The sequence below is a fragment of the Solanum pennellii genome, chromosome 5 (assembly GCF_001406875.1).
Source record: "Solanum pennellii chromosome 5, SPENNV200".
NCBI classification, from domain to species: Eukaryota; Viridiplantae; Streptophyta; class Magnoliopsida; order Solanales; family Solanaceae; genus Solanum; species Solanum pennellii.
This window is the reverse complement of record NC_028641.1, coordinates 62,982,023-62,990,471: the sequence shown is the minus strand read 5'-3', so window position 1 is coordinate 62,990,471 and position 8,449 is coordinate 62,982,023.

The window sequence follows — 8,449 nt, the reverse complement described above, 5'->3', positions numbered from 1 at the left end:
GAATAAAATTTAAATTAAAGTATTGTTTATAGAATATTTAATTTGATTTTTATATTATTTGATGATCAGTCACTATTTTCTTATCTATTTTATATAACTAAAAAGGAGTGTATCTTGTGACATAAACTTTTTTTAAATTAAAATAAACACAAAATAATAGGAAGAATATATATATATGGAATGATGCATTGCCAATGAAGAAGGAAGAGAAAAATATATGTTCATCCTACATTCAATATAATGTTCCATTTGATTAAAATTTCCTCACCAAGACATAACTTTCTTCATTCTTTTGTACTTACATATCTATTAAAAAATAATTATTATCATGTTTATATCATCATATTATAAGTAAAAGAGAATTTATTTTTGAATTAGTGGATTTATCATCAATACTAATTATTCAGAAAGAAACTGCTTCAGTTGAGGGTAAAAAAGTAAAAAATAAAAATCAAAAAAGAAATATCTTACCCAAATCATACGACTTTATTCATATTTATTTATGATTATTGTCTTTCCCGAAACTTTTCTTCTCTGTTAATGCATGAAAATCGTAAGAAAAAATACGGTTTTGAATTTATGAATGATTCGCTACATTTTGTTCATCAACTCTTATTTATGTGGTACCTCAAATTTCGTTGAATTTTGAACTTTATCAATTGCGCAAATAACATTGAGATTTTTAAAAATAACAAAAGTAGTCAACTTGAATAAAATTGTAGTTTAAAAGTTATAGGAAATTCTTTATTTATAACTGACAAATAGTAGTATCAATGGGTGCTAATTATTCTTTATCATAAGAGTTACAAACTTTCAAAGAAGTTACTATTAACCGAAAAAATCATAACCTTTTTGAAAATTCACCACTCATCTAAAAAGGCACAACCCTTAGAAAAATTTAAAGTCATTTGAAAAAATCACAACACTTCAAAAAGGACACAACTCATTGAAAACGTCAAAATCCTTATTTAGCAAATTATGAAATTATGTCTGTCAAAAATAAGTTATGGAGTAGCCATTTCAAATTATTTGAGAATGTATGTGCTTTATTTGAGTTGTTTCCTTTGGTTATACATTTATCTTTTATTATTATTTGTGTTTCAGAATATTTCAATTTGTTTAGATTGGGGCATAATAGTTATTTCATTATTATTTTATATTGGTAATTAAATACTACACGATAAATTAACTTACTATTAACTATTATAATATATAATTATGCTAAATATACTAATATTCTTTCATATAAATTTTTTAATATCATTTTATAATAAGCTTGATTTTGAAATTGTTCAATAAATCTATTATGATTGTAATTAACAATTAATATATAGTTAGTTAAAAAGAACACAATTTCAACACCTTAATTTAATTTAAAAAATTGTGTATTACGGAAAGTCCACAAAGATTTCTTGGTAGAATGCTAACAGGAAAATGAAATTTCAACTCAGAATCGTAAATTGTTGTTGCAAATCTCAATTTGAATTTGACATACGAAATAGGTCTCTTTTTGAAATTAACTTAAATATTACTAGTAATGAAAATCTTATGAGCAAGACCCAAATAATGAAGATTAACAAACCTAGAAGCTCTTATGAGCAATAGCAATACAATCCTCTGGTAATCCATTCTGTAATCGAGTTGAAAAAATATAATTGAGAGATCCTTCTGAGATATGACGCAATGTAACAAGGAATATTTCCTTGAATTTCAAAATAAGCCATGTATCGATGTTAATATTGCTCATATTCGGGATAAATTTTTCCGCCACCGTGATCCAAACGATATGTGGTCCTTGTCGGATGAACTTGTATGCATAATCGGAAGGGAGGAGGCTATCGTTTTTTAACCAAACGATAATTTTAATGTTGGTATTAGTTACGCTAGGATTAAATTATTATTTTTTATCAATAACAATGTGATTTGTACAATTAAATAAGAAAATATGGTGAATCGAAATTAGTAATATTGAGATTAATTTTACTTGAATTAATTTTATTTTTAATCCAAAAATGTGTTATTTGTATTAAAGGGGTATAAGGGTAGTATTAAAAATATAGTCTATAATGTACAAAATAGTATTAAATTTAATTAATCAAACACAAGATTTAATTATCATGTACAAAACTAGTTTTCCCATAATTGCAATATTATTAATTACATCAATTATTGTGAATTAAAGAAAATTTATTTTACATAATTATCAAATATTTAAATTTAAATATTTTTTAAAAAAAACTATCATAATTCATTTGTAAAAGTTCAAATCCAATTCAAATAAAATCACATAAGTTGGGAGAACCAAAAATAGTAGATTATCGGTAATATTAATTCTTCTCAATTACCTATGAGAGGTGTTGGAATTTATGCTTTTTGAATTTCAAAATTGTATTAGGAGTTAATTTGTGATTTAGTTAGCTATACTCATGCCTAGAGCTGTCAAAATGGTATTAGACCATGGGGCCAGTCCAATCCAACCTAATTCATAATTGGGGTAGGGTAGAAATAAAATTTATCAATCTAATTTAGAACTAGGGCTTGTAAGCTCGGCCCATACTATCACGCCCCTAGACTACACCCTGGGCATGGATGGCACTCGAAGACATTTGCTGGCCCCGAGCGGACCCTTGGCCTGACTTACTTAACTCAGTGGAAGACTATATGCATATTTATAAGGATTAATAACATCTAACTGAACTAAATAATAACATAATCTGCCAATGTTCAATGATTAAACATTCAACTTGGTTAAACTGGTAACCCCAAGTTTTTAACATAATAGATGAAAAGGAAAGACTCAAAGGTCTGACATTTGACTATCTATGAAACCTCGAAACAACTGAGATAGATATAGTGACAGATCCAACAACATCCTAACAACTAAATTAGAAAGAAAAATAAAAGAGTTCCTCGGGATGTTAGGAGGCTCATCAATACTCACAATGCTCGTGCAGGATCAATGGGGATTTGGATTCACTTCATTATAAAGAAGTTTAAAAGAGATGTGATATGAAGAAAATCTTGTTCAAAGAAATGATGTAAACTATGTGTATAAACATGGATACGACATAACTCTTAATGTATATAAAAGTACAATAATCTAATGTATATAAAAATACAGTAATTTCTGCAAGAGTTTTCTAACGGATATCCATCATTATAAGCCTAAGTGATGGTACAATGTTTTATCTCAAATTGCCAAGCACCATTCGATACCTTGCCATCGGTATAGGACCTGAACTCACTAAGTGGATCCACTAGTGTATGATAAAAAGCACTAAGGAATCATCTAAAAAGTATGATCTATTATCTGCCCACGATGGCTACATGGTTTATGGGGGCTTCACATAATATGAACTCGTGTCCCCATATCGATACTACTCGAAATATACTTAGCTCATATGTGTTTAAAACAACTTCTTCTCTGGTTTGATATTATTGTTCAAACATAGCCTAAAATCTCTCTTGGGAATCATGGTTTCCTCTTTACTGAAAAGAAAAAACTAGCTTAATGACTCTTTTGGAAATCTCAAATTCTTTTCTTTTAAAAGTGAAAAACATGTTTACACTTCTTTGGGAATACTTAGTCCCCATATACTTCTTGAAGAAAAGACTTCATTTTACGCTGAACTGAAATCGAACTTAAGTCTTAAAAAAAAGTTAAGACATTTGTAAAGACTTATGAAACTTGAAATGAACTTCTTCTCATTATATTGACTGTTTACTCAACTTGATCTTTATGCCTTAAAACAAATTTAAAAGCCTTTGCAAAAGACATCTTGAAAAGACTCTATGAATTTTTTAGACTTTGATCTTTACTATCCTTGAATTTAATGTTATAGATTCAAGTTTGAAATTCATGTTTCTTGATGATTACTATATGTCTAGAAGTCAATCATAATAATAAGAATCATTAGGAAAAATTAAAACAAAAACAAAAGGCTTAAACAGACTAAATTATGAAAACTAGGTGAAAATATTGATTTGGGCACGCTGTCAGGCTTCAATTTCAGTGTCCACATTCTAGTGCACTGCGTGCGCGCCGCCTAGGCCTCTAGCGCTGATGGGGCAAGCCGTACCTGGCCCTCCCCAAATGATCCTAACGAATTTTTCAACTCATTCTATGATCCCAAATCATTTTAACTCGATTCCTTCTCTCACTTTCATTTTAGATTCATGTAACCACATCATATACACAGGGATCTAACCCAAAAAATTCAATAAAAACACCTAAATCATGAAAGTAATTCAAGAACAACATTAAAAAAACATTCAAAATCCAATATTCTTAGGATAAAATTACGCTAAATCAAACATGCATGGCACATCGATGAATGAACCCAACGTTATGGAAGACTCAACTACCTGATAGAAGCGAATCCTTGGCAAATCCATGATCAACGAATAACAATATTGGTGAGGTGAATCTTGCTGTTTTCTTTTTTGTTTTTCGTCTCCTTTCTCCTTAGACCTAGCCTGAAAATTTCCAACTTCTAAAACTAACTATTCTTATTTGACCCTTATTAAACTCCTAAAAACGGATTAAATTAATAGGGAAGTGAAAATACTAAACTATCCTTTAAAATCCAGGAAATTGGACATTTCCTCAATCCAACATCCTAACATCCAAAGGACATATTTCATTCATACAAATTCGGAATCTCGCAAACTCGGCAGCGTTGGCAAGATAGTTCCAAGAGCATTCTAACCATATCTGGAACTAAACCTAACTCATATTGAGGTAGTAGTTATGGATGTTTGATGTTGACAAAAAAGTTCACTTTTTAACTTACCTAAAATTGCAAGATTTCCTTATACTTTCCAAAATAAGTATTTCCTGATTTTTAACACCCTTCTAGTTCTTTCTAGTCGTGAGATGCTATATTTCCCCCTTGGGAGCATTAGTCCTCAAATGAGGTATTCTCGTTAGTCTAAGGGTAGTGACATCAAGTTCAATCACCCAATAAAGAAAATGCAACAAAAATAACATGCTTAATCATAACTTAAATAGTACTAAGAAGAGAATTGTTGCCTTGGTCAGCATTTTCTCTGGATTCAACTAGATGTGGATGTATTTTCTTCATTTCCTCATCAGGTTCCTAAGTAGATTCTTCAACAAATAGGTTCCTCCAATGGACAATGATTGATGTTACCTTTTTTGTTCTCAACTTGTGAACTGGACGATATAGAATTTGCATCGGAATCTCCTCATAAGACAAGTTATCTTTGATCCCAACAATTTAAGTTGGAATGATCAATAAAGGATCACAAAAGAACTTCTTCAACATGAAGACATGAAATAACGGATGAAACGCCACTAGCTGTTGTGGTAGCTTCAACTCATAAGCTATATTGTCTATTCTCTTGGATATTCTATAAGGTCCAATATACCAGTGACTAAGTTTCCCCTTCCTACCAAACCTTAGTAACACCCTTCATGGGTAAAACTTTCAAGTAGACCCAATCATCTACTTCAAACACCAGTTCTCTTGTCTTATCATATGTATAAGATTTCTGACGACTCTGTGTCATCCTCAACCTCTCTTGAATCACCTTTACCTTCTCTGTAGTTTGATGAACTAGATCTGGTCCTACCAACCCTGATTCACAAACATAAAACCATCAAATAGGAGATTTGCATTTTCTCCCATAAAGATCTTAATAGAGAGTCATTTGGATGCTAGAGTGATAACTATTGTTCTAGGCAAACTAAATTCCAGTTAGGTGATCATTCAACTACCTTTGAAATCAATCATGCATGCCCTAAACATATCCTCTAAAGTTTGAATAGTGTGCTCTTCTTGCCCATCAGTCTGAGGATGAAAGACAGTACTTTAGTTCACTTTTTAACCCAAACCTGTCTACAAAAATTTCTAGAATTGTGCACCTTTATAAAAAATAATGGAATTTCAGGTACTCCATGAAGTTTCACCACATTTTGAAAATACAATCTAGCATAGTCTTTAGCCTAATAGATAGTTTTTAATGGCCAAAAGTGAGCTAACTTTGTCATTCTATCGATAATCACCCATATAGAATCATGCTGCATGCGAGACCTTGGTAAACCTGTGATGAAATCCATATTAATCATCTCCCACTTCTATTCCGAAAGTTCTATATTCTGAGCCAAAGCTCTAGGCCTTTGGTGCTCTACTTAAACTTGTTGGCAAATAGAGCACTTGGCAAAAGATTTCGAAATGCCCTGGTTCATATAGTTCCACCACTATACTTCTCCAAAATTATGGTATATCTTTCTGGAACTCCAATGAATGCAATATGTACTTATCAGCTTCCTCAATGATCCAATCTTAAAGTCCATCCACTATAGGTACACACAATCTAACTTGATATCTCAATACACCATCTCCCCCTTGTTCAAAAGTTAAAACTCTTTTGTTTATGGACATTTTCCTTCATTTGAGGCAAAATGGTTTTCTGTCTTGCTTTTGTTTAACTTCTAACGCTAAGGATGATTCATCTTTATGCTTCACTACTATTCCTCCTTCTGTGGAATCAATTAGACAGACTCCTAAGCGCGGAAGTCTATGCACATATTTTTCTAGTTCCTTCTTCTCTTCCTCATGATGGGTGGTGCTAACCATAAATTACCTGTTTAAGGCAACATAAATCACATTAGCCTTATCACGGTGGTAAAGAAAGCTCATGTCATAATCCTTGAGCAATTCTAACATTCTTCTTTGTCTAACATTAAGCTCTTTATGAGTGAACACATATTGTATGATCTTGTGATCACTGAATATATCAACATGAAAACCATACAAATAGTTATGCAATATTTTCAAGGCAAGAACTACAACAACCAACTCTAAGTCATGAGTTAGGTAATTCTTCTGATGAACATTCAACTGTCTGGAGGCATATGCTATAACCTTGTCATTCTGCATTAGGACGCAACCCAAACAAACTCAATATGCATCACAACACACCACAAAACATTGTGTACCCTCTGATAAAGTCAAAATTGGGGCAGTAGTCAACCTATTCTTCAATTCCTGAAAACTTATGACACAGGCTTCAGACCATTGAAACTTGATTGTTTTCTGAGACAACTTCTTCAAAGGAGATGAAATAGACGAGAAGCCTTCCACAAATCTTCTATAGTAGCTAGTCGAACCCAAGAAATCCTTAATATCAGTTGGAGATGTGATTCTGCAGTGCCTCAATCTTTTGGTTATCGACTATAATACCATCACCGGAAACTATGTGACCCAAGAATGCCATAGACTCAAGCCAAAACTCACACATACATAACTTGACATACAACTCTCTATCCTTCAAAGTCTGCACAACTATTTTTAGATGGATAGCATGGTCTTCTACATTCCTTGAATATATTATCATGTCATTGATGAATACGATAACAAACATATCTAAATAAGGGTTGAAGACTCTATTCATAAGATCCATGAATGTTGCAGGAGCATTGGTCAACCAAAAGGACATGACAAACGAATCACAATGCCCATATATGGTTCTAAAAATTTTCTTTGGAATATCACATTCCGTTACTCTTAACTAATGGTAGACAGATCTGAAATCTATCTTTGAAAAGCAGGTGGCACCATAAAATTGATCGAATAAATCATCAACTCTTGGGAGAGGATACTTATTATTGATGGTAAACTTGTTCAATTGATAGTATATCCTAAGAGAACCATCTCTTTTTTCTCACAAATAAGACTGGAATGCCCCAAGGTGATACACTTGTTAGACTGAAGCCCTTATCTAACAGATCTTTTAACTTTTCTTTCAACTTTTTCAGCGCTCCTGGTGCCATTCTGTATGGTGGAATATATATAGGATGAGTATCTAGAATAATATATACACCGACATCTCTCTATCTCTGGAGGGACTCCGGGAAGGTCATCTCGAAAGACTTATGGAAACTCTTTCACTATTGGAATTGACTAAATGAGAGATACCTCAGGAATTAAGTCATTAATTCGGACTAAGTGATAGACACAACCCTTTGAAACAAACTTTCTCACCTTAAGGTACGAAATGAAATGACCCTTAGGAACAACTGAACTACTACTCAACTCTACGACTGGCTCATTAGAAATTTGAAATTTGACGACTCGAGTTCTACAATCTATTGATGCATAACGTGCAAGAAGCCAATCCATACCAAAACTGACATCGAAATCTACCATGTCTAACTCGACTAGACCATCCATGGTGTCTTTGTGATTGATGAAAATGACACAATCATGATAATCTCGCTCAACTTTAATAGACTCCCCAACAGGTGTAGAAATACAAAAGGGTCACAAAGTTTCTCAGGAATAACTTAAAACTTGTTTGCAACATAAGGAGTTACAAATGATATACTTGTTCCTAAGTCTAGAAATGCATGATCATCAAAAGAAAAGACTTTGATTAATCAAGTGACAACATCTGGAGAGTTCTCTTGCTCCTGGGGACTCCT